We start from the raw sequence: 27,999 nt of genomic DNA on the forward strand, positions 1-27,999 counted from the left end.
AAACCAAGGTAAAAAAAGCGGGGACTCGCATGTTGAGATATCTTAAAGACAATAAAAAATCATTGGAGGCCTGAAGCGGACTCTGCTGAAATTCTCATTCCTATGCGCTCTTATACAACTTCCCGGAAAAAAAAAGACCATTGGTTAGGGCGAATCGCTCCTGTTTAATTTGCAAAAGGCATTGTAAGTTTTGATTTCAAGTACTCATGTAAGCTTTATCAATGTCATCTTGCTTCCCCGTCACGCAATGACCAAGTAATGAACTTATGAAAAGTGACGTACCTAAAGCATCGATATTGTGTAACGCAACGATCCATTATGTAGTAGCCACGTGAGCTGTTGTAGCGCTTTTGAAACGAGATAAGGGATGCGCTAGTGTAACACATTGCTTTTCACATGAAGCGTGCAGCTGTTGCCACCAACTGGTCTTTGTATGCATACTATTAGCACCGCAGTAATGCATAGTACGCAAGAGTAATATATTTGAGGTGCCTGAATTGAACACAATCTGGTTTCTTAATACCTTGAGTTTGTCTATAGCATTGCGTCAAAAAATAGAACTTTGTAGAAGAAATAAAACGCGTTTGTGTATTCAGTGCCGTGAATCTATCAATCGTACTCTCTTACAGAGTTCCAAGGAACAACAGACAACTAGGAATGCGCTCTCACTGGTTGACTTTGTGTGTGCTGGCGCTATTAATAGGTCTTGCTGCATTTGCCCGCTCTGACGTGTCGGTAAGCTCACAGATTTAATACTTTTTCCTTGCACTGCAAGCTTTTTCTAATTTTAATTCTACTTGCCTCGCTGTGACTTTGTCATCGCTATTCCTATGTGGCATTCCCCGAAATTCTGCGCAGCATTGTGCAGTTCGATATAGTAGCTGCCTGTACTTAATTTAGCGCTAGGACATTTTCGTGTTTTTAAAGCTGACCAAGCTTACGAAAATGTATGCGAGTCGTTTCCCTACTGATAATGCGATTCTGCTTATCATAATTACATGTTTGTGTTACCAAAAAAGGCGGCTACACGGTTCTATTTGCGCAGTTTCCTGTGGTGGTTTTCTCGGCACTACTCTCTACGACAGCTCCGATCTGCGGAAAGCCATCTGCAAGATGTAAGAGGCCAGAAGAGAAAGTAAGTGCTCCAAACAGAGGTTGTCGACAATAAAGGGACCCTGTACCATTGTGTCGCAAGCATGCCATGTCGAGCCGGCTGCTCGGGCAGAACCACAGCCTGGACTTATACCACACTATATATGTACATGAGTCGGGCGAACGTAGTTTTTCCATGGAACGGGAACATATCTATTTAGGCACATAACATTGACAGATGGTGCGCTCCGCTCACAGACACTATAGGGAGATATTATGTCAGCCGCACTTGTATATTACGCTTAAATAATTCAAGAAAGGCCACTGTCATCACGGAAAGCCACAAAGGACGAAGAAACAAGAAAGAGCTGGTGACGACGCCTCCGAGTTCCCGCACCTTGACGTCATGTATTTTCACGGTGCCTGGTCGCGCCGGACTTTTTTCTTTAAAGATGCACTACAATGAGTTGTTCTAAAGGAGCTTGAGACCGAATTTATGAAATTTCAAAAGCTTTTCCCTGCCAAAACAGTCCAGTACAATGTCATACTTGTCAAACCGTGAATTCGCATGGGCATGTTAGTGCTTGTCTTTTGGTAAGATGCTCCAGAAATGGATATTGCGCCTTTATTTTCTCTTCTAACAATCAAAGATGAAAACTACGATATATGCTTTAAAATTTTTACCCGTGCTAATGAACTGTGGGAGGGATATGCGGGTTTTTAGGAAACATGTGTTCCACTTTCTGCTGTTTTCAGCCGAAGCAGAGCTGAAACGAATATATTTTTCCGCCATTCTGCGGAACTAATTGGAGCAACTCTTCCGAACTGGTTCAAGAAAAGGATGAGAAGGCAGTGTGGACGCTCTGCTAGGGCATATCGTAGAGGAAACGTTAGAGGAATGTTCAAAGCCTCACGAAGTTTTTAAAAGATCGCCACCGCTGAGGGCAAGATTAAAATATCTTCCAATAACTGCAACTCAATTGTGACATTCCTTCTGTTGTAAATATTTTGCCACCTTGCAAAGCTGCCCTTTTATGGAATGAAAACTTTGCGCGATTTACGTGCACGGGTATCTTGTTCCAGCTGCCGCAACACTGGAACAATCATGTGCAGGTTTCTTTTCTGTTTGAACGCGGTCGGGGCTGAGCCGCAATTGTATACCACCTACTAGCGAACAATATCACGACGTTCTTTCAGAGGCCACTTCGCCAAGCTTATCCCAATGTTCGTGCATGTATGTTGAAAGTCAGTTAAGAATATTTTAGGTACATCAGTGTGGTCATCTTCAAAACACTGGCCATAATATTAAATGCACCACTTCTTTCAATCTGCACCACTGTTGTTGTTGTTGTTGTTGTCCTATGTGGCCGTGGCACATACCCACAGTGGGGGATTGGCCAAGAATCGGGTGGTTTAATTAGGTGCCTAAAAATAATAATGAAACAAGGGAGTTAACAATTTGGGCGTGTGAGCTTAAAAGTAAACGTTTTATGTCTGGAGAAAAAAAAATAGATAATCAGATGAAAACCGGGTATAAGAAAATAATAATAATAATTACAATAACAATTAATAATAGATAAGAAATAAAAGAAAGCTATGGTAGGGAGGGAGAACGATCAATCTAACATGGAAAACGATTGGTTTCAATTAGGTAATTTTGGATCGCCAAGCAAACATTTCTGTGGCTGAACCCAACAATGGAGGCTCCAAAAGATAGGATCACAGGCACTGATAAAGTTAGACCAATAGAGCGAAGCGGCATTTCAAGTAGTCGTTTTCTTAGAATAGAAAACCGTCTGCAAGACAACAAGAAATGGTCGATTGTCTCCGCTTCGCCACAGAATGAGCATAATGGTGAGGGGACCAGACCAGACCTGTGGAGGTAGAAGTTCAATGCAGGTATACGGCAGCGCAGCTTCGTGATGGACACTTCAATTTTCCGTGTTCGGCAAAAATCTCTGTTCCAAGGGTGTAGGAGATGTCCGTAATCCTCAGAGTTAGTAATTGCGGAGCCTGATACGGACTGTATAATGATACTCCTGCGAAATCTAGCTGCAGTAACGTAAGCAGTCAAAGGGCAGCAAGGAAGTCTTTCAATACTCGAAGCACGTTAGGATGTCCTCTTCTTTTTGGTGCTCTAGCAGGGCTGATGTTTGCGTTGAAACTGTCGTCTCTACGCTATAATTCTGCTACTGGAGCAGCAGTTTAAACTTATGGTAAAAAAAGTTGCATGGGGCCAATTCCTGCAATTAGGGAGGGTGTTCCCGAGCATTCATAGAACTTTGTGGCAACCAAAAGCTCATGCACTATCAATCAGGGGCGTAGCCAGGGTAGAGGGGGGCTTATGGGGCTTCAGCCCCCCCCCCCCCCCCCGACATTTCTTCCTGCTATGGAGCGCCGCCAACCAAAGTAACCCCCGGCGCCGGAAATCATGCTGGAGTTAGTTTAGAATGACCTTTTCATGCTCGAAAAGACATTTCAGCGTGAACATTGCGAAATTGGACTGGATTTCGCGGCAACGCCCATGCACAGGGAGTCACATATCGTAACGCAAGGAGCCCCTCCCGAGCACAAAGTTTCAAGGGCGTTTTGATGGCAAGCGGGCTCGTCGTGGCATCTCGCGGAGGCCGCGCAATCGACGTAGCGCATGATCTCAATTCTGGAACTTTATGGGTATGAAGTTCTCATAAACTGTTGATGGGAATGATTCATTGACATTTCCAAAGTCGTGCTTTAGATTTTCAATTCCGTAACATGGTGGGCTTAATGTTGTTATAAACATTTGATGCCAAAGGTGCGTTGACTTTTCTAAAGTCCTACATCTGACCATATATCAACGAGACAAGCCAAATCAACACACTATCAGACAAGTTTACAAAGCACGCAGCGAGGTCCGATGAGACGAAGCGTTGTGGTGGTTCATTTGTAGCAGAATGTCACCGAAAAGAATATCAACATTTTTCTTTCACCTGCGCCAAAGCAACCATGTCAAGGTACTAAAGCTAGCAAAGGTAACTGCGTTCTTATTTATTTTTCTACTTTGACTTTCATTTCTGAGAACACATTGAGCCTCTTCATTTTTTTTTTTGTTCTCGCTACCCGCGGGCTGCCGGAACCAGCCAAAGCGCATGCGTTTTTCTCGTGTTGCCCCGATCCCCGCGCAGCGCACTTCGATGCGCGTTCGTTTTTCTCTGACCGAGTGGATTATCGTCTGGTATTGTTTTGGACGCTTTCTGGCTAGCAGACGGAAAAAAGAAACAAATGCATGGCCACTCGCCGCCATCACTGCGGGGACTCGACGGATTGAACGCGTTCACTTGAGCGGAATTTGTCCGGAAAATTAGGATACGATACCGCGCAGCATGCGTATGGTTATCTGTGGACCAATCGTCTCACGTTTTCTTCGATATTCCTTTGGTAGCCGCATTAGGCGCCCAAAGTAGGCATGCGGTTATAGTCAACATGCCTTCCTTGCCTTTTTTTTCATTTCATGCCCCCGCCCTACAAAAGAAAAAAAACTACATTGACGCGGCGCAGCAAATTATCGCATGGTGAAAGTTTGATTTTGTTACTTCTTTTGTAGAAAGTAATGGGCCACAGGACGCTTCAGTTGGCGTATACTCATTATATTATTGCGGTAGCAATCACGTGGACTCTCCAGGCGCATTCCTGCCGTCGCCATCGCCCTCATATTCCGTATAAAGTCCAAGGGCGATAACATCGTGACCGCGTGCCGCATGCTGCATGTGCGAGTGAAAGCGTAAGGGGGGGTGGGGTGACTTGGGTTTGCCGACGATGGGGTGGCTCAATCTTGGTGCGCAAGGGAGAAAAACGGAGGAAGCTCGTCGCCTCCTGTCGCGCGCGATACATCAGAGGGAGTCGAGGGAGGGGGGGGGGGGGGGCTGTGATCTCTGAATCTGTGGTTGCGCAACATGTTTATTTGCCTTGTTTGACGCATTTTATATAGTGACTTTTTCTTAGATACGTAGATTTATTGGAGACTTACAGTTATATTGAAATATCTTGTTGCGAGGTTTTGTGTATACGTGCAGTGAACTTTGTTTCCAGTGACCCTTTTTTGCCTTCCGTCAAGCTGTATCTTCGCATTTGCATATTCCATTGTATCTTCGTATTTCTAATGTACGAGGGCGAGTGAAATGAAAGTGAGCCAACCCACCCCGCCCAATAATTGTTCGGTTCATTATCCGCGAGGCATGCACATAGAGCAGAGGCATCTCTCGTTTACGAAAGTGACACACAGGTGTGAGGATAAAAGTTCTTTAATGCTCTTGTACATTGGGTTGAACTTGGTTTCGTGGCATAATGGACACTCCGAAAGTGTCACAGCATGTTGTCGTGAGGTTTTTGACAGCTGAAGATGTTTCGGAAAAAGAAATTAGTCGCCGTGTGGCTGCCATGTACGTTGAACATTGCATTTCATAGGCCACTGTGAAGCATTGTAGCAAACAGTTCCAAGAAGGACGTGAAAGTTGCGAAGACGATCCAAGACCGTGCAAAAGCCACTGTGCAATCAACCAAACACAATTCCAAAGGCTAATTAGAAAAGAACGCAGGATAAGCGTCGGTGAATTGGCAGAGCGTGTGAACATCAGTCATGGTTCGGGTCACACCATAATTCACGAACATCTCGGTTATCGGCTCTTGTGTGCGCAATGTGTGCCCAAGATTTTGAGCCACGGCCAGACGACGGAGAGGTTGGGCGCTGCCTTGACTCATCTAATTTTGTATCACAATTCGGGTGACGACTTTTGTCTGCAATTGTGACCGGGAACGAATCATGGTGCAACTATTACGAGCCTGAAAGACGCCAGCAAAGCTTACAGAGGAAACATTTCAATTCATAACACCCAAGAAAAGCAAAGGCCGTCATTTCTGCCGAAAAGGTGTTGACTGTTTTTCGGTCATCAAGATCAAATTTGCTAAACCTAGAGAGACTCAATCGTTTCGGATATTGTAAAACGTAGGATAGGCTGCGTGTCGCAATCAAAAACAAATGACGGGGAAATTGAGGAATGGGGTCATCTTGCTCCACAATGTCCGTCCCACCTCGCTGATGTCGTTAACATAAAACTGGCAAAGTTCAAGTGAGAAACGCTGCAACATTCGCCATACAGCCTAGATTTGTCGCCTTATGACTTCCACATTTTGGAGCATTTGAAAAAAAAACAGCTCGAAGGAACCAGAATTGTGTCGGACGATGACGTGAAAGAGTCAGTTACCTACTTTTTTGAAGCAGCAACCCAAGGAATTTTATGAGACGGGAATCACGCGGCTCGTTAGACAGTGGGTCAAATGTCTAAATGCTTATGGAGACTACTTTTAAACAAAGTACGCCGTTAGTCATATATTCGCATTGGCTGACTTTCATTTGACTCGCCCTCGTGCATTTCGCAGAACTCCTTGTTTTTATATTTATTTCATTTATTCCATACTGATAGCCTGGGTGCCAGGCATTAAGCAGGAGTGAGCATACATAATTCTTTTGGCAAAATAGTTGCAACATATAACATCACAAAGACATGGTGAAGAAAATTTCACATTAAATTTCTGAACGTATCAGTGGAATTTATAAAATCTGCAACTTTCTTAGAGTGACAACAGCGCATTGTACATTCTGACGATGGTTTTATATACGATGCCTTATCAATTCCAGTTTTGTCATGAAAAACTAAAAAGAATTTCAGCGTTTTCACACTTCTTCGTAGCCCTTGAAGTTCCGCTTTTTGTAAGGCATGTGCTCTCTGTTGCGACTATAATTTCGGTGAAATTACTCACAATACACGACCGATGACAGCTGCTCCTGCGCAATGCATTGTAACAAAGGACAGTGTCATTGAGATTTTTTGCTGGTCTTTGTATATGTACAGAAATGTAAACAAAGTTCTTGAACGACAGAGATAGAGAGATGCAAATGAGAGAAAAGCACGGAGGTTAACAAAGTTTCATTAAAATATTCGTCCTCAACTTGTTCATTTCATGGTCTTTAGATGTGTCATATCAGCGGCATGCACTGCCTAGCTGGTTTCAAACTGATATAGTTCTAAAGTTCGTGTGATATTTTCTTTACGTATTAACTAGACAGAAAGCATGGAAGCATTGATATCAGTTATTTCGGGAACAATTTTTGAGGCATACGAGTATACTATTTTATGAAAAAAAAACATATTTTACTCCTCTAGCTGAACAGTGTGTAGCGTTCAACTATTCGTTTGCCGCATCTTTCGCAAGCGCAATGCAGTTTTTATTCATGCATTTGATCCCTCGACAAATTCTGAGGAGGAGGCGGAGCCGGACCGTGAGCCCCCCCCCCCCCCCCCCCCCCCGAACGAAATTTCTGGCTACGCCACTGCTATTAATGCAGAGGGTATGAGGGCACTATTGTGGTGCAGGATATACCACGCCCCTATTTCGAAAAGCGTAATCTCACGCAACTCACACGATCTCTTCCACGCTTCTGGGCCTCCACTTAGAAAGCCGCCTCGAAATAGGACATTGAGACAAACATTCATGGTGCATAATTCCATGGGAGTCACAACAGACGATCAACGTGACTTAGATTATTGCTTCGTTCTTCCGCGGGTTTTCGTTTTGTGGCCTTGGCTCATGTTTGTTTTTCCACTCCTAGCTCTGCGACTTCAGCTGGATGCCGTCATTGTATATTGATGTTTCGTCGCCAGTAAGGACACGACACCTTGGAAGAATTGATCATTCTCATCTGAAGTTTTCCATTCAATGCAACCCTATTTTTGTCGCAACTTTTGCTTATGAGTCAACAGTTTTGACACAATCTTGGCGGAAACGTTCTACATTTCTCAATTCTCTGTCAAAATATGCCGGACAGACACCTTTTCCAAACCCAATGCTTCAGATATCATTATAACAGCTATTCAGGTGCCTCTATACATATAACAGAACGTACATGACCAATGTTTTCATCTTCAGACGAGGGGAAGGGGCGTACTGATCCCGCATCGTATTTTAGGGATCCACAGCTATGCCGAAAGCGATGGACCCAATTTAACGTAATTATGACCTTTATAGCATTTTTACGCGTACGGGTTTTATCACATTTTATAAATTAAGGCACCATGTTTGCCCAATTTGACTCAAAATTTGACATTCTTCTTATGTTGCATCTTGTCACCGATTTCCTTTGCATACAAAGACTTCGTTGAAGAAAAAGTGCACGCATACAATTCTGCCTCGTCAAACACCAGGCTGGCCTGTACAAGAGACCAACGAAATTAATTCGAATGGAAAGAGCAGCGGTGCCAGTGATGCTGCATTCACGCCAACTTATTTGCTGACTCACTGCATGCAAATATGGTACAGGCCCCGAGACGTGCTTAAGTGCTGTAATGGTTTGAGAACGCCTGTGTGCAGGAATATTATGTCCAGTCGCGACACATTCACTTACTGCGAAGCACCGCAAGAACACTGCGGCGCATTTGTAGCCAAGGCTCGCATCTTTTGCCTGCATGTTTCTGTAGCAAACAGGATCCGTCGACTGCATGTTTCAGTGATGTTTTAATCCGAGAGCTTTGTGTGCCCCATTACGCTAAAATCCGGCGTTACAGTCCACGGTGTGACAGATTGATGGCGTAGCGGCACGACTATCGCCTCCAAAGCAGGCGAAGACGGGCGCACGTGCAAGTAGCGCGAGAACTCGCTGGCGCGCTCCACCCGAGCAGCCGCGGCGTCAGCCGCTCCCCAGAATCCCGCAGCACCATGTATGACCAGCCTAAATAAACCGTGGCTAAGGCGGGTACTTCTCCGCACCGACTCTCACAAATTGTTGACCCGGGTGTAATGACGCAGAATTCGCACAAATTCGTGAACCGGACAACCGAGTCCAGCCATGCCAGCGTCAGCACACCTACTCTACCAAGGCGAGTGATGTCGCCTCAAGCAGCCCAGAAGACGTCTCGCGGTTGTACGGTGTCCGGCAACTCTACAGCGACATGCCGGGCATCTGGTTCACCCAGCTAGACAGCCACTTCCTTCTCAAGTAGCTTCCAGGCTGCGGCATCGTTCCAGGCACCGGTTGCCACCTGGAAGCTTGGTGTCTACGACGACTTGCGGGCAGCCGTCCTTGCTCACTCGGTCACCTCGCGCTCGCTCTCGCCATTTCAACCGCCGCGTCATTTCGTGTCTTGTCTGGAGATATAAACTTCCTTGAAATTTTGAGATTCGTTAAAAAAACTATTTTCTTTCATGTCCTTTCGGAAAAATACAACAAACCTACAAAGAAGCTGATTGCTCACAGGACTGTGAAAAATCCGACACATTTATTTCTCTAACACTGAAAACTATATAGTTATGACACGATTGCACCATAAAAATCCCCGCACGGCTTTCGCTTCCAAAATCTAGGCACGATTTCATGTCAACGCACTGATTTCACACCAAAGCGTCAAGAATGACACTTGTATCAAAATGTTTACGATTCAGTTCCGCACGACGCCTCTACGTTAGGGTTTGCAATGTCAATGAGCTATTGATTGACTAAAAGTATCCCGCAAAAAAAAAAAATTGTCATCGATGTCCACATTTCATTTATTCGTCTTAATCGATTAGACATGTTCGAATAATCGTTTCCTTGAGTTTGACAGGAGTGGCATTAAAATTTTGAAATCAAACTAGAATGACGGAGCATGAGCAGTGACTACCGCGGTAGAGCAGTTGTTGACAGTTTTTGCGAGTGCCGAATGACGCCGAGGCGAGTGTTTCCCCTCTTTCCCCCCACACGACACCACGCCGCCGGAAGCCGCAGGCTTGAAATGTCTTGGCAATTCATGGCATTACTGTGGAAACCCAGTCGTGATCGTCGTGTCATTTCCGGTCCACTAAAGACGTGGGAGAGCCCTTGAGCCGGTCTGGAGTATGTATTTGACATATCGGTGGAGTTCATGTCAATTCCAGCCCATCTATAAATTTCGAGCGTATATTCTCCCACGCTGGATATCAGGATATCCTAAGAAGCTGTCGGTTTCACCGAAACATCCCTGCCAATGGGCAATCCTTCGCTCTGTAGAAAAGAGCAGGTGGGAAAAAATCCTAAACCAGTAATTTTTTTCCCTGTGCATATTGCATTGGGTCTTGCATACTTTAGTTGGACTTCACCTTCGAGTTTTCGCATTTTTCTTATTTCCCGTTTAACCGTACAGTACAGGCTTTCGCTAGTGCCATGTATATTGTTTAAATCTGTTTTAATTACCATTTTAAAACATATATCGTTCATATTTTGAAAGACCACTGGTGCCTGCCCTATTTAGTCTTCAACAAATTGAAGATTATTGTTTATCAAACTTCATGCACTTGTATTTCTAACTTGGTTCCACCTCTCAAACAACAAAATATGTTCCGTTCCCTTTCCCCTGTCTCGCGCCGAAGGAAAACTGCCGGACCAGTTTTTAATAGAGTTCACTCTCTCCTACAAAAGTAAATCAGCGTGTTTCAACCTTTTGAAAGTGCCCAGAAAAAATGTTTGTTAATACATTAATCGATGAAAAACCCTGCATCGAAAGTAATTAATTGATTAAATGCTAAAACGATTAATGATAATTCGTTAATCGAATAAAAAAATTTGTCGACCATCCCTAGTCTACGCTTCGCGGAGCAACGGACAAAGACTTGCGTATACTGAAGTTTATGTAGCTAGGCTGAAGCTAAGTCCGTGCTACCCCTTGCATGGATCCAGGCGCTTTACAGACTCCCAAACTGCTTCTCTTTACCTGACTTTTAGATACGTCGAAAGGAGTCGCATCACAACAGAAGATTTGTGCGGGGATGATCTGTGTTCTGTTTTTTTTTTTAAATGTTATTCTGGTTGAAAAACAAAAAAAAACGAACTTTTTGGGAATTTTCTTTTTCAATCGCTTACATCTCTAGTCCCCACATCGCCTGCGTCAACACGCGCCGGCCCCGGCATCAGACTCAGTTCGTGGACCTCCTTCACAGCTCGAAGGCGCGACGACCCTTCCCAAGGAATTAACTGGGTGAAACGTACTCACTTTCGGCTATTCTACGCCTCGCTGCTCTCCTTCCTTGGACGTTCCCGCAAGCTGAGGAGTAGGCTGGAGGTAGACCGTATAGGAGGTGGTGGGATGGTCGTTAGGCTCTCTGATGCTGCTGGGACGACCCTCTACCTTTCTCCCTCCGACCCTCTCTCTCTTTTAATCCCATCTCCCCGACCCTGCTAGCGCTGAGCCGTGCTCCCGCATGGGTTGCAGAATATAGTGCTAGCCTTTCCTCCTTCCCCTCAAGAACCACTTCTCTCTCCCGCAAGCTGTCCGCTATCCGTTCTCACCACCGATTCAGAGGCTCCCTGTACTAGGTGCAAATCTCACTCTCGCAGGGAAGGCGACGCCACGAGGACAACCTTCGCGATGTATTCAGCTACCACGGCAACTATGATGATAACAGGCATTCAATATTTCTCCGCAAGCGGCAGCCAGCGAGCCTTCCGATTTTCTGTGCTCACATCTTCCGTGAAAGCATGGCCTACCAAAGTTTTACCGGAGCCCCAGCTCTACCACTAGGTTTCTTCAGCTCTCGAATCGCTTCTATGGCAACAACGTGAGTGACCAACACTTGCGCTATTTCCACGAAAGTATTGAGCTGCCAGATGGTCTTCCTTCGGAGCTCCGACTTCTACCTGTCCCGGCCATCTACGAGAACCTGCGGCCGGTCACGATTTCTCACTATGGTATAAATGTGGCTGCGCCTCGTAGGTTGTGAGCGAGGCGCAGCCACATTGATACTGTAGTGAGAAATCGCGGCCGGCCGCAGGTTCTCGTAGATGGCCGGGACAGGCCGCTCCCGAGAGCCCGCTGCACCGTGGCTGGCGGGCCTGAATAAACCGTGGCTACGGCGGCTACTTCGCGCCGCCTCCCAAAATAGTACCAAAAATGGCCGACAGTAAAGCTCAACACCACATAAAAAATACTGGAATTGACGTGAAATTTCCCAGGGAAGTCCCAATGAACAAATTAAATAATGCATTTGAAAATAAAATTAGGTAAAGTTCGGTCTGGGTGGGAATCGACTCTTGGCCTCCGGGTTGCGAGACGAACAAGCTACACCGACGCTATGGCGGCTCCGTGGTAGACGTTGACTAATTGTGTGCCTAGTGCAGGCGTCATTGCGCAACTCCGCGGCAAAAGCAGCCGGTGTCACTGAAACGTTACTTCGTTTTATGCCAGATTTCCCAGGCGGCACGCAACGGCAGCCACGGGATCTTATCATCCCTGTTGTCGGTCGCTGGCATTACGGACGCTCTGCGGCGCATGCGGCCTCGGCGTTCACGGCCCCATCCGTGAACGGCTCCGCAGCATCCCCTGGTGCAAGACAGCTCAACCCGGTCCACCTGGTGGCTGTTGCAGCGTATATAAAGCCTGCGTCCCCGGTGCTTCCCTGCAGTCAGCGGCAAAACCGGCCGGTGCCACTGAAACGTTACCTAACTTCTTGGGAGGTATGTTTTTCAAACTGCCTGTGCGACTTAGCTGGACAGCTGGGCCTAAGAAACTTCCTGGAAGAAGAAATTTGCAGGATACACCGTTTACCGACCCTGAATAAACCTAGCACTAGCCCGCCTATTCTTGTGCAAGTACACAACGCTTCAGTGAAAGAAAAATGGTTTCGCGCTTGCAAAGGTCTCCCGGATCTTGCTCAGCCGGAGAAGTTTCCTCGTCTGTTCATTAATGAAAACCTGACACGGATGAACCGGGAACTCTTCCGATTGGCCCGCCTCGAAGGAAAGGAAAATGGATATAAGTTCATGTGGACAAGAAACGGGAAGGTTCTGGCGAGAAAGTCTTAGGGGGCACCTTTCATTCAAGTTGAAAAATTCTTGGATTTGGATAAGATTGCCTAGACATGGCTGACCGAGAGTATGAAATGCACTGACTATGCGGATGAAAATAGTTTTCTTTTTCTGATGCCTCCACCAGCAGTTATAATGTTGCGCATGGGAACATTCGCAGCCTTCGGAAGCATTGGAATCAGTTTTATGCCAACACTTCATCATCTCGCCTAATGTTCGATGCTTTTGGATTTACTGAAATTAATATTTCTTCCGAGAGCATTCCACAGTACAAATTGCCGGGATACCAAGCCTCTTCCGGGATACCAAGTCTTTTCCAGAAAAGCAGGAGCCATCGCAGTTTTTGTAACGCATGTGCAGCTTCACAGTGAACTTTTTCCTTTTCCAAACCTAAAGTGATATCGCTGCGCTTGAGCACACCTGTTTTTTCGGTGATACTGTTATCGGTTTACCGACCTCCCAGTTTCAATGCGCGGCTTTTCTTATCTGAACTCGGTTCCACATTGTCAACCTTATCACTTGAAGAGCACGTGTGCATCATAGGTTATATCAGTATTGACATCTTGCGTCCTACTGTAGGCTTGGTCGCAGATTACCTTGATAGCCTTTCCCAATGTGGTTTGGAATGCGTCATTTATCAAGCAAATTGTGAGGCATTCTTGGCCGGTAAACTTCCCGCGTCCTGCATTGACCACGTCATCGTTCGCGCTAAGAATCTAACCGTAAAATTCGCTATAGTATAAATTAAACTTGCTGACCATTACTTCGTTTGCGGCTCAATGAGTTATTTAGATACTGCGACAGCGCCCACAGATTCTAAATAAAAACTGATTTCAGTGCTTGATTCGAAAACATTTCATAATCTGGTGGCTCAATATGACTGGAAATCTCTTTAGCAATAGTGTCTCCTGCTGACCTATATGACAAGCTCGTAGAAGTGTTCCAGAAGTTAAAAGAAAGTGCTACGTGAACAATACATATCAAACAACGTAACGTGGATAACAAGTGGATGTCGTCTGACATACTCGCTGCAATAAAATAAAAAGACTTACTTTGGGCCCAATGCAAGCGTGCCCCAAACTGCACAGACCGAGGGGTCGAATTTAAGCAGTTGAAAAATAAAGTTACTCCCATGTTCCGCTCCGCAAAGCGAATAGATTTTCGAGACAAATTTAAAGATGCTCGTTATAGTAGTAGAAAAACATGGTCCATAATTAATAGCTTTAGAGGCGCTAATACGCGAGCTAATAGAATAATTATTTTCCTTCCAGTTTATCCAGTGGCAGACAGAATATGTCTGATCAGTTTAATAACCACTTCTCTGGTGTAATTAGAAACACAAACTTACAGGTAGATTTGTGCACTTCGCGTTACAGCATTAGTGAATCAGCATATCTGTCTTCAATTTCTCTGGAAGAGCTAAGATCGATTATATTCAGTTTAGAATGTAATGAATCACCTGCAATTGACATTGTTGACATTAATGACTTGCTTAGAAGATATGAATACATCCAAGAGGTTTTTCTAGCGCTACTAAATGGCATAATTTCGAGTGGTGAAATTCTTGTAAAATTGAAAACAGCAATAGTTATACCTCTTTGTAAAAGTGGTGCGCGTAATAAAATCGAAAATTATCGCACGATTTCAATTCTGCTTTCTATTGCTTTCTGGACGCCCACAGCGTTTTGTCGCATAGTCAGTATGGTTTCCGGCCCAGCAAAAGCACTCAAACCCTTCTGGATGATTTCTTCGATCAGTTGAATGTAGCTTTCAATAATAATAAAGTAGCTTGTGCACTCCTCGATTGTAGCAAGGCTTTTCACAGTGTTCATCATGGTCTGTTGTTAAATAAACGTTTCTTGTTAGGGTTTCAGCGTGCTTTCTGGTCGTTAGCTAATTTCCTTCTAGGTAGGCGTCAGGTCGTCTCAGTTTGGCAAGTTGATAGCGATTTCTCCATGATTAATGCTGGAGTTCCGCAGGGATCTATACTCAGCCCGTTATTATTTATTATTTTTGTAAATGACCTCTACAGCATGAGACCTGTTTATCTTTATCAATACGCCTGACACGATGATCGCAGCTTCTGCCTACAGCTACTATGATGCAATTGCTTCTTTACAGTATGTTGCCACAGAAACAATGGACTGATTTTGAAATAACCTAATTAAGATAACTGTATCTAAGACGCGGTTAATCTGCTTCCATATTCCTTTGAGAAAGGTAGCCCTTGACTATCCTCTTGTTTCGCATTGTTCAGATCGTTCGTCTTGTTCTTGTAGCCCATTACAGCACTCATCTGTGGTAAAGTAACTTGGTTTATATCTTGACAGCGACCTTTCTTGGAACAACCGCCATGCTTGCGCTTGCAAAAAACTTCGCGCCCTATCATGTCTACTGTACAATATAAGATATTCGTGCCCTTATCGTTAAGGAAAACAATAACACACGCTTTAGGCTACAGTCTGCTGCGGTATGGAATAAGAATTTACGGGCACTGTGCTGTTCGCTGGCACAACAGTACAAATGCAATACCGCACTCCCTCTTAGAAAACATATCTTATGATCTGAGCCTGAATGCTGACACAGACCGCTTCAAAATACTTTCGTAGCCGAATTTCAACGATCTTTTAAAGCAAACAGTAGTTTTAAAACACTTCTGGTCCAGTGAATTCCTAGTTCCGTACACTTCTTCCCGTCGCTTGAGGGGACCCCTCTTATCGGCCACGTTGTTCCACAAGGTATGGCACTAGAGCTCGCGCCCATTATGTTCCAACCGACTTCAATAAATTACCCACCAGCACCTTCTGTGAAAAAACAAAATACAAGTTAAAGAGGCTGCTAAGGCGTATCTATTTGCAAAGGCGTATTTGTTCTTTTTGTTTACCGTTATTACTTGTGTTCGTACATGTGATTATGAAATTCCTTTGCACCATGACGGTCAGATTGGTGTATGCTTCTTTATAGTCTCAAGGTCATTTTGTTCACACGTATTGCTGTGTTTCTGTGTTTCATTGTGCTTACTGAAAATACTTTTCATAGGCAATGTATAAATTTTAATAACTTTTTTCTTGTATGCTACACTTGAGTTCGCTGCTTTTAGATAATCTAATTATGTACCGTGTATGGTTTTGCTGCCTGCAAGGCTATGCTGCTCAAGCCTTCAAAGGCTTTGGCTGGCCTGTACGAATGCACTGATTTGATCATCGGCAGTAAAGGTATTATTATTATTATTATTCTGATTAGGTCACGTTGCAGCCGTCTGGCCGAATAAACGTGAAGACTGGTGCGTGAGTCGTTGGACACGTGACGACGCAGCCAATGGGTCGAAGGTGGTGCCACGTCGTCAGGGCATAAGATTAGTGTATTAAAAAGAAAGTATTATTGTCGAATTGAATGCCTCTGAGCGGTCGTTCCAATTACGACGCGCGTTGAGACGCTGGGCGCCTTTTTCTTTGGCCTTACCGAGGCGCAGTTAAAACGCCGGCGAGAGCTCGCGCGGACAAGGAACGCGGAGAAAGAACATGTCACCAAGGTGACTATAATGCTTTCATATTGGCGCACGTGAGAAGTCTCAGGTATCTCTGCCATTTTTATGCGAAGCATATTACTAGAGCTCAACCCAGCTCCTCAGGCGCGGCGGTGTCGCCTTCAATACCACGTGACACCGTGACGTCACGACCGAGGAGAAACGGGGCTCCAACCAACACCCTCTGAATATTGACACGTGTACTTATCTTTATCGGGCAACCACGTTTTGCCGCTTAACAACTGTAATCGCACAGCGAGGGACGCGCCTGCATGTATCCGACGTTTCTGGAAAGTTATCGACGCTTCTATCCGCGTGTCTGTTGTCGCCGAACCTTGTGTTATCAGATTTCATCGCGTGACACGAATGGTGTAGAACTTTGTGGAAGACACGCGGGTCCCATCAGTTAATCTGGAACATTCGACGACTGATCTATAAAAGCCGACGCGCTTGACCCGCTAATCAGTTTTCCGACGATCGCCGACCGTGTTCGCCGCTATCGTTGTGCTATAAGTGTAGCGTGCTTTTGTGGGCACAGGTTCGCCCAATAAAAGCTAGTTTTGTATTCCACCGTATTGCTTCTTTCTTCACCGTCACTACCACGTGACATCTGGTGGAGGTGCTTTTCGTCCATGTACAGGACGCCCCCGACAAGCCGTGATCCCAGCCCCGACCACAAACAGAACACCAACGTAGTCCCGGACCACCGAGCAAGCCGCCGTCTTCAACAGCTGCCCCCGGAGCACGGACTTCTACCTGAGAAGACCAAGAAGATTGTGGCCAAGGCAACCGCAATGGCAGCCCCAGCGTCCCCCATCGTGCTGCAGCAGCCCAGGGAACCACCAACGTTCCGCGGTTCCACATTTGAGGACCCGGAAACCTGGCTGGAAACGTATGAGAGGGTCGCTACGTTTAACAACTGGGCAAGCGACGACAAGCTACGACATGTCTATTTCGCATTGGAGGACGCCGCCAAGACGTGGTTCGAGAATCGAGAAGCCACCTTGACGACGTGGGACCTCTTCCGAAGCGGCTTCCTGCAAACATTTCAAAGCGTCGTGCGAAAAGAGCGAGCCCAAGCTCTACTGGAGACAAGAGCGCAGCTGCCGAATGAGACGGTCGCGATTTTCACTGAGGAAATGAGCCGTCTGTTCCGCCACGCCGACCCAGAAATGTCCGAGGAGAAGAAAGTACGTCTACTGATGCGTGGTGTAAAGGAGGAACTTTTCGCCGGTATGGTAAGAAGCCCACCGAAGACCGTCGACGAGTTTCTTCGTGAGGCGACGAGCATCGAGAAGACACTGGAATTGCGGAACCGGCAATTTGACCGACGCACCAAGCCAACAAGCTACTCCGGAATTCAATCACTGGCCACGGACGATTTATGCGAGACCATCAGGGCCATCGTGCGCGAAGAACTGCGCAAGGTCTTGCCATCGTCACAGCCTCAAGTGGCCTCAATCGCCGAGATCGTGAAAGAAGAGGTGCACCGATCGCTAGGAGTTCCTGAGGTGCAAGCACAATTACCGCAGCCCCAGCCAGAAGCGATGACTTACGCCGCCGTCGCACGCCGTCAAGCTCCCCCTCCGCGACAACGCCAGGGCCCTGTAACGCCACAATTCCGTCGTCCACCGCCGCCGCCGCCAGCACGCCCACCCGTCGCCCAGCGCACCTACGCGAGGAAGACGGACATTTGGCGCGCCCCCGACCACCGCCCGCTCTGCTACCACTGCGGCGAAGCCGGCCACGTGTACCGCCGATGCCCATACCGCGACCTGGGATTGCGAGGCTTCGCCGTGAACGCACAGCGCCCGAGGGAAGGTGAACGCCCTCGTGACATCGCCGACTACCTCGCCGCTACTCAGTGGAGCCCCCGACGACCGTCCCGTTCGCCGTCACCAGGCCGCTACCTGTCGCCGCAGCACCGACCATACACCGGCCCAGCCCGGGGCCGCTCTGCGAGCCCATATCCGGAAAACTAAAAGCAGCAACCGATGGAGGTGCGGTTGCTGTTCGTCGAACTGACGAAGATCCTCCGCCGCCGACGAAGACGACGAAGAAACCATCTCGACGACCTAATGACGACACGCCGCCGTCCCGACGAAGTCAGGAAGCCAAGACTACACCGACGAAAGACGACTTGACGAAGCGACGTTCCAGCTTCACTTCAACACGACGCAGCCGTGATCCGACGCCACGACCTAACTGCAACGCCAGACAAAGAACCACCGACCTTGACGTGCTTCTCGACGGCCACGCAGTCACTGCCTTAGTCGACACAGGGGCCGATTACTCCGTAATGAGTGGACACATCGCCGCCCAGTTGAAGAAGGTTAAGACTGTATGGGAGGGCCCCCAAATTCGGACCGCTGGAGGGCACCTCATTACGCCGACTGGAATCTGCACGGCAAGAATTACCATTCATGACCGGACTTACCCTGCCACCTTCGTTATCCTGCAACGGTGTTCACGAGACGTCATTCTCGGCATGGACTTCCTGAACCAACAGGGCACAATCATCGAAATGAAGTCGCAGTCAATAACGCTGTCGGAAGATCAAGCGATACCATCGGAGAGCCCTTGTAGTCACCACGCCTTGAGTGTGCTCGAAGATCAAGTGAGCATCCCGCCTCGCTCCAGCATCGTTATTTCGGTCGGCACCGAAGCACCCGCTGACGTAGAAGGCGTCATCGAAGGCGACCAACAAATTTGTGTCGCAAGAGGGATCGCTCGACTGCATGGAGGAAACACGAGAGTGTTGCTGACAAACTTCAGCCAGGAGTTCAAGCACATCAACAAGGGCACGACGATCGCATTCATCGAGGAAATACAGGAAACCAGCGATGCGTTTGTCCTCTCGGATTCTGTTGCATCTACCCCGACGACCGCAGTTCCCGAGCCAGACTTCAACATAAATCCAAGTCTCCACGTGATTAAGCAGCAACAGCTCAGAAGTCTGCTTCGACGATACAAAGACTGCTTTTCGACGTCATCAAGGATTCGACAAACACCAGTCGCAAAGCATCGCATAATCACCGAAGAGAGCGCTCGACCACTACGCCAGAGCCCTTACCGAGTTTCGACGCGAGAACGCGAAGCTATAAGACAACAAGTCGACGAAATGCTGCGCGACGACATCATCCAGCCGTCGAAAAGCCCGTGGGCGTCTCCAGTTGTTTTAGTGAAGAAAAAGGACGGAACCCTAGGTTTCTGCGTGGATTATCGTCGACTGAACAAAATCACGAAGAAAGACGTATACCCCCTCCCACGGATAGACGACGCATTAGATCGGCTCTGCAATGCTAAGTACTTCTCATCGATGGACCTCAAGTCTGGCTACTGGCAAATAGAAGTCGACGAAAGGGATCGCGAAAAGACCGCCTTCATCACGCCAGACGGCCTCAATGAATTCAAGGTTATGCCATTTGGACTGTGCTCGGCGCCTGCAACGTTCCAGCGCGTGATGGACATGGTTTTAGCAGGATTGAAGTGGCAGACCTGTCTTGTTTACTTGGATGACGTCGTCGTCTTCGCCGGAAATTTCGACGATCACCTTAAGCGGCTTGCGACAGTATTAGAGGCCATCAAGTCATCAGGGCTCACCCTGAAGCCGGAAAAGTGTCGCTTCACTTACGATGAGCTTCTATTACTAGGCCATGTCATCAGCAAATCTGGAGTGCGCCCCGACCCGCAGAAGACAGCTGCCATCGCAAAGTTCCCGCAGCCAATCGACAAGAAGGCAGTGCGCAGATTCCTTGGCATGTGTGCCTACTATAGGCGCTTTGTCAAGGACTTTTCGCGCATCGCGGAGCCGCTAACACATCTAACGAAATCTGATGTCGAGTTCAATTGGGAAACGCCGCAGGCCGACGCATTTCAAGAACTCAAACGACGCATGCAGTCGCCGCCGGTACTTGCACACTTCGACGAGGACGCCGATACTGAAATCCACACTGACGCCAGTAGCCTAGGCCTCGGTGCCGTCCTAGTCCAGAGGAAAGAAAGACTTGAACGGGTGATATCGTATGCTAGCCGGTCGCTGTCAAAAGCGGAAAGCAATTATTCTACGACTGAAAAGGAATGCCTCGCCATCATTTGGGCTACGGCTAAATTCCGCCCTTACCTCTATGGCAGGCCATTCAAAGTCGTCGGCGACCACCACGCGTTGTGTTGGCTAGCTAACTTAAAGGACCCTTCAGGACGGCTGGCGCGGTGGAGCCTCAGACTACAAGAATATGACGTAACGGTAATATACAAGTCCGGAAGAAAACACTCCGACGCCGACTGCTTATCACGCGCCCCAATCGATCCCCCGCCGCAAGACGACGTGGACGACGACGCCTTCCTTGGGATAATAGGCGCGGAAGACTTCACTAAACAGCAACGAGCAGACCCGGAGTTAAAAGGCCTCGTCGAGTATTTGAAAGGGAACACCGACGTTGCCCCTAAGGCATTTAGGCGCGTGTTGTCTTCGTTCACGCTACGAAAGAACCTGCTCGTGAAGAAGAACTTCTCACCAGTCCACGCCAGCTACCTTCTTGTGGTGCCGTCAGCGCTCCGTCCAGAAATACTGCACGCCCTACACGACGATCCAACCGCTGGGCACCTCGGATTCTCCCGGACGCTGTCGAGGATACAGGAAAAGTATTACTGGCCGCGTCTGACCGCCGACGTCGCCCGTTACGTCAAGACATGCAGAGACTGTCAACGACGCGAGACACCACCGACAAGGCCAGCAGGATTACTACAGCCGATCGAACCTCCTCGTCGACCATTCCAGCAGATTGGGATGGATTTGTTGGGGCCGTTTCCGATGTCAACATCCAGGAATAAGTGGATCATCGTGGCGACGGACTATCTCACCCGCTTTGCTGAAACCAAAGCTCTACCAAAAGGCAGCGCAGCCGAAGTGGCGAAATTTTTCGTCGAGAACATCCTGCTGCGACATGGTGCTCCAGAAGTCCTCATCACCGACAGAGGAACGGCTTTTACAGCAGAGCTCACCGAAGCCATTCTGCAGTACAGCCAGACGAGCCACAGGAGGACAACTGCCTACCATCCGCAGACGAATGGTCTCACGGAGCGCCTGAACAAGACCCTCGCCGACATGCTAGCAATGTACGTCGACGTCGAGCACAAGACGTGGGACGCGGTCCTGCCGTATGTCACCTTCGCCTACAACACGGCGGTGCAAGAAACAACACAGATCACGCCATTCAAGTTGGTTTACGGCAGGAACCCGACGACGACGCTCGACGCCATGCTGCCGCACGTCACTGACGAGGAGAATCTTGACGTCGCTACCTATCTCCAGCGCGCCGAAGAAGCCCGACAGCTCGCCCGCCTACGGATCAAGACCCAGCAGCGTACCGACAGCCGACACTACAACCTCCGACGACGCTTCGTCGAGTACCAGCCCGGCGACCGTGTTTGGATATGGACCCCGATACGCCGGCGAGGACTCAGTGAGAAGCTGCTGCGACGCTATTTCGGACCCTACAAGGTCATCCGACGTATTGGCGCACTAGACTATGAGGTCGTGCCAGACGGCATTTCGCACTCACAGCGGCGCCGCGCACGATCTGAAGTGGTCCACGTGGTGCGCCTTAAACCATTTTACGGACGCTGATGAACTTCCTTAGTTTGCTGTTTTCTTTGCTACGAGTGCTTTTCTTTGTTACTTTCGTTTGTTAGCAGCATCGGGTCGATGCTTTTTAAGAGGGGGGTAATGACACGTGTACTTATCTTTATCGGGCAACCACGTTTTGCCGCTTAACAACTGTAATCGCACAGCGAGGGACGCGCCTGCATGTATCCGACGTTTCTGGAAAGTTATCGACGCTTCTATCCGCGTGTCTGTTGTCGCCGAACCTTGTGTTATCAGATTTCATCGCGTGACACGAATGGTGTAGAACTTTGTGGAAGACACGCGGGTCCCATCAGTTAATCTGGAACATTCGACGACTGATCTATAAAAGCCGACGCGCTTGACCCGCTAATCAGTTTTCCGACGATCGCCGACCGTGTTCGCCGCTATCGTTGTGCTATAAGTGTAGCGTGCTTTTGTGGGCACAGGTTCGCCCAATAAAAGCTAGTTTTGTATTCCACCGTATTGCTTCTTTCTTCGCCGTCACTACCACGTGACAATATTCTTCAAGGCCTCTCCACCGGTCGCATGACGTCACGCCAAGTGACCGTGCCGGCGCTGCGCTTCGCTATCTCAGAGTTGCGCCCGTTTGCACTGCAGTTAGGGTACTGCCGCGCTTAGCTGCCAAGAAGTTCCAAACTGTCTGATACAGTGATTTGTTCATTTTTCTTTCGTGGTTAGCACAAAAAAAAAATGAAGCGGAGTAGTTTGTGCATGCCTAATACTGGTTCTTATCTGCTTTATTTATAATTGGTTTCATTATTACAGGACACCTTATATACTGAAAAATATTCCCGCTTTGAGCTCCTAATCGAGCTTTTTCCCTTATTAATTTAAACATTTTCACATACTCTGCGACGATACTATATTGAGCATTCTGGAAGTTTATAAAAAGTCTTCTGCTTCGCTGTTAATATTTTACATTCAGATATAATGGCGTGCACTCACAGGAACGTTGAGCTGTCAGAGTTCAACCATATGTGTCAATGGGGGCAAAATACTATTACGGCACGCCATATAAGTTGTCTTCGCGTGCACAAGGGAAGCATTGTGTAGCTAGTCCAACCACTGTAATAAGAAACCATGAGACGCCAGCAGTGAAGTGTTCGCAAAAGTATTTTTATTGCGTTAGAAAGAACTTGCATCCACTTTTATTGCATTCACTTTTTCTTCAGCGTTGCTGCTTTGCGGGCTGCCGCCTTCTGCTGCGCATTGTCTTGTATAGCGTCATTTCTTACTTTGCAAAAGTTGCTTAAAACTACATTGGTTGCAACACGAACTACCAAACGCAAGAGAGTTTGTGCACTATGACCATTCTCGCATGTCTCAATGTCTGGTTCTTCCAGGAGAGAAATCGTCTGCGAACTCACAACACCACGTTGATTACCACAGGAGAGAAAATCTTTCGCGTTGGCTCCGAAAGACAATTTCTCTGCAACTAATTTAGTGATCAGTACCATATGCACTGTGCATGGCTGCGGAAATTTCAGCCCTCCTCTCGATAGGTTAACTATCATGGCTGTGTTTTCCGCTTCAATCTCACGGTTTTGAATAACCAGTGTACTGAAGCAAATGGAGCACGAAAGCTTCTTTAAAGCAACATGAGCAGCGTATCCTGCAATGTAAACAATGGCATCCATATCGGAGTGGGCAAGTGCAATATCGTCGTCACTGACAGCCACGGAAAAGTTGCATCCTACAAGTTCTTCACTGATGCCTTCACACTCTGTTTCATCGCGTGGAAATGTCAAAAGTTTTTGAAGACGAAGCTTTTTCTCACATTCGTAGAGTTGACGCACTGAAATATGGTACTGTGCTCCTACTAGTTGGCGGTAACGGCCAAACCAGTCTTCCAGCGCGTCCGTCTGAAACTTTCTCAGCAAGACGTACTTAAAGTGAAGTTCCTCCAAGCAGTACCGCGAGAGTTCAACCAGGCAATAGCACGTCAGTCGCAAAGCACTTTGCGTCTCTTTCGTCAGTGAGCCACTGCTGGCGCCAATTCGTATCCAAGCGTCCAGCCAGTCGACAACTGCACTCAGGAAAGTTAACTGTGTGTCGCCAACAGACGTTACAGGATATTACATGCTGTCCCTAAGCCTCTGGCCTTTGCAAGGGTCTTTAACGTTGACTATTCGCCACCATGTGAGGATAATGTCAATGAAAAGAGCGGTCGACTCAGCTTGAGCAATCTTCAATGTGGAACCATGTGTTCTAAGTGCATTTGACACGAACTCATTCATGAGATCCAGGACGAGTTTCACATTTTGCCGCTCCAAAGAGGTGGGATTCGCGGCTTTTGCGTTCAATCTTTAGCCAGCCTTCACAAGCGATGATTTCTCTGCAGAATAAAGCTGCCTCACAGCTGCAAAAGAAGCAGCTTTCATACGAGGAGGCCCTTCAGGCATGGTTCCATTCAAGTCCATTTCAGGGAAATAGAGACATGTTCCGTGGTTTTTTTGGTTGATCCAATTGTTCCGGATGCACTTCAGCAGATGCACAGGATCTACAACGTAGAAAAGAGGACGAGCGTTGTCTGCTGGATGGGGATAAACAATGCTCAGTTGAGGGCTTGCAGCAAATAAGGACATCACCTTGCGGTTCAGAGCATTGTTGTCTGTTACTACAGCGATAACTTCAAGGCCCATTTTCTCAACATTTAAGATTATGTTCTTGGCATGCTCGTGCAAAATTTCTGCGCTCATTTTGCTCACAGGCAGTATATGAATGACATCCTTATTTGCAGAAAGGAGCGACTGTACCATGAACACATGAGCTGTTGTGGCGGGTTCTGTGGAATGAACCGATGATCCCACTATTGTGCCCCCTTTGTAGTCAAAGCATGGTTTTATCTGGATCTCATCAATCATCAGGGTGACGGTCTTTTCATGGTCTTGCATTGACTTCACTCGTTCTCGAATGTAGGAAAGGTAGTGCGTTTGCTTTTGCTCTAGAAGAGGGTCAGCTTTGTAATTTGAGCAAACACGCCGGAGTGTGGAAGGATGGGGCAAGATAATTCTTGATGCAGCTCTTGTGAAGTCATAAGCATGAGGAGAAATTGAATTCAGAATACTTGCGAATACCAATAGTTCTGGACTATACACACGCTGCTTCGCAAGAAGAAGTGTTATCTGCTCACCTGCTCAATGCCTGCTGTTCAATCCGTACTTTATTTAAAATGGTCTCACTGCCTACGAAGGGTACTTTCCATTCTTGGAGTCACAGTCCATACAATAGCAAAAGCTCATCACTAAAAAAGATTACCTGAAGCAAAGCTTCAGTGCCTTACCCTCGAATGCGCTGTAGGTGTGAAATCCTTCCGTGGAATGGCTCGCAACCATGCTTTCTTCAGTGCTTCGTCTCTTGGAAAGCAGTAAACACGCACTTTTGGGCCATTGTCATAGTTTCCACGGCACCCGGGAGCACAGCACCGGCCCATATTTCACAAGGTTACACTCGCCGCAACAAGGCAGGCATTCAGCGATGAACTCCGGGTGAACTTTCCATTCCTACGATAGTACACGTATACAGGCCACAAAGGAACAGCCACACGGAAAAGATACTGCTGACGTTGCAGAGGTTGTCTAAGTAAGCACAAGTAAACACAACAAAGCACTTGTATTGCATTAGGACCGTTGCACGGCGAAGAGGTGGCAGCGACTGACTGACGCCGCTGACGCTGCTAGCGAGTCAACTGAACTAGACGCTGGATGAGACGCCGGCTGCGCTCAAGTTCACTTGCGCGCGCTCCACGCGCGTTCGTGGCGAACGCGGGAACAGGGATGGCGTCGGCATTGGCGTTTGTGCTGTCTCTTGCGGGAATGGCCATGCCGGTCGAGCAGCCGGACACATGGTGTGACGTAGCGCGTGTGGAAAGGAGGGTCAGGAGAGGCCTGAAGAATATTGAGAGGGTGTTGCTCCAACTCGCGCCGTCGCTCGCGGCGTCGCCTTCAAGGCTGACCACAAGACACCGTGACGTCACGACAGAGGAGAAACGGGGCTCCAACTCGCGCCGTCGCTCGCGGCGTCGCGGCGTTATATAAGCAGCTGCGCTTGTTTCTAGGTGGCTTTGGTTCAACTCTTGCAAGATGGGCTGGGTGGGAATCGAACCAGGGTCTCCGGAGTGCGAGACGGAGACGCTACCACTGAGCCACGAGTACGATGCTTCAAAGCGGTACAAAAGAGCCTCTAGTGAATGCGGTGTTGCCTTAGAAACGAGCTGTTTCTAAGGCTCAGGCGTGCGTCGCTTGCTCAGGCGCACATTTCGTTGCCGCGCCGAACGCTTCGTTGCTCGACGCTCACCGCGTCTAATGCGGGGCGCGTAGTCGCTGCGCCGTAGCCCATTGTATTACACCCCTTGGCGGGTCGACGGGAACGCTGTCGCGTTCCACTCTTGAAGGCGAAGCAGAGTAACGCATGAGTTGTTTCTTTGTCTAGCCGAACCAAATATAGCCAAGCAACAGCAGTTCACCAGGCTAAACAGTGGTTCAACAACTAAAATAAAGGCTAGTATGCTTCGCATCCTGGGCTTAACCTTAGCTAAGCCACAGCCATTTTTTTTTTATTTTCCACTGATTACGCATGCTACTGTGACAAGAAAAAAAGAACCAGTGAACGCATTTGATGTAGAGAGTAAGTCCTTTACCTCAATACGCGAAGCTGATAAAATGCGTTTTCAAAAAGGTTGGATATTGAGTCCAAATTACGGCCTTTCTCGCTTAGGACAGGCATAATCCAAATTGCGTGCTTGCGTGCTCGCTTGTGTTCGCAAACGTTTTGTTGGATTCTCTACATTTCTTGTTCTCGTAGGTGTTGCTGCGGCTGCCATCAACCGTATTTCTTTCCTTGTTTGCATCTGTGTTTCAGCCTCCCACTTTTTTCCCGCACTGCATGACGTTTAGAGACAAGACTCATGCATCGGTATGCGTCACCTAAGGGTACAAATAAACTGTCTCTCGCTAAAATAAGTTCCCGAGGGAAGTTGAAAGACGCTGTTTTCTAAAACATGAAATTGTCGTTAATTTCGACGTGTTATTAACCCTTATGAACCAGCATAAACCGGTTTAAACCGGTCCTAACTATTATATTTGTGCTCCAGAGCTGAACCTGAACGGAGCCGGAAAATATTTAGAAACCTGAATCCGAAGCGGAACCAAACGCGATGACCTTTCTGTTCCACGCCTAGATTCTGGCAACGCGTTTCGTGGTACTTCTCTGTGTTGCGTGTGTGATTTTGCACTGCCGTTTTATACGTGATTAAAAGATCCATTACACTTTTCATTTCAGTGTATAGCCAAGAGTCAGTGCTGCGTCCCATTTATGTGCATTCAGAGCAAGTGTAGACGTACATGGCGACGGTAGGAGACGACATTAGCCATATCAAACCAGCACCATGCAATAACTTATATTACATGGCAATGCACCGCAGCTTCGAATGTCTCAAGATTACGTCCACATAAATGAAGAATTGTCTGCCCGATGAACGCAGAAGGCCTGCAATTATTAAAATGCAATAAAATATGCTACGAGTTACCAAACGTGTTTTCATTTATACAGCGGAGCTGTATATGTATATGCTCCCATACATCTTTCAATGTCCGTACTTCAAAACTACCGCGCCCTCTGTGAGGAGGCAAAGCAAACCAGTAGGGCATGTGCTGACACCTGGTGTAGCAAGAGGAAAGCTAACACCACCAGATGATAATGGTGATAATTTATTGGCATCTCCTTTGAAACATGTCTGTGACAAATATTCACCTAGCCTGCTTGATTAAATCAGGTATGCTTACACGTTTTGTTATCAAGCATTTTTGTGTACTTGTGCTCAGAGAGAGAGAGAAATAACGTTTATTTGCACCCGCAAAAAGAGCCCCGAAGAGTCAAGAGTCTTCC

At 47.4% G+C, this 27,999-nt stretch overlaps 1 long non-coding RNA gene across 1 annotated transcript; it reads left to right on the forward strand.

Annotated features, from left to right (window-relative positions):
* The first annotated feature begins 16 nt into the window (after window positions 1-16).
* On the forward strand, window positions 17-27,644 carry LOC129382696 (uncharacterized). Its single transcript, XR_008610742.2, has 4 exons — window positions 17-183; window positions 630-735; window positions 1,046-1,135; window positions 27,394-27,644. It is a non-coding gene; the product is annotated as an uncharacterized lncRNA (long non-coding RNA).
* The last annotated feature ends 355 nt before the right edge of the window (window positions 27,645-27,999 follow it).

The sequence above is a fragment of the Dermacentor andersoni genome, chromosome 6 (assembly GCF_023375885.2).
Source record: "Dermacentor andersoni chromosome 6, qqDerAnde1_hic_scaffold, whole genome shotgun sequence".
NCBI classification, from domain to species: Eukaryota; Metazoa; Arthropoda; class Arachnida; order Ixodida; family Ixodidae; genus Dermacentor; species Dermacentor andersoni.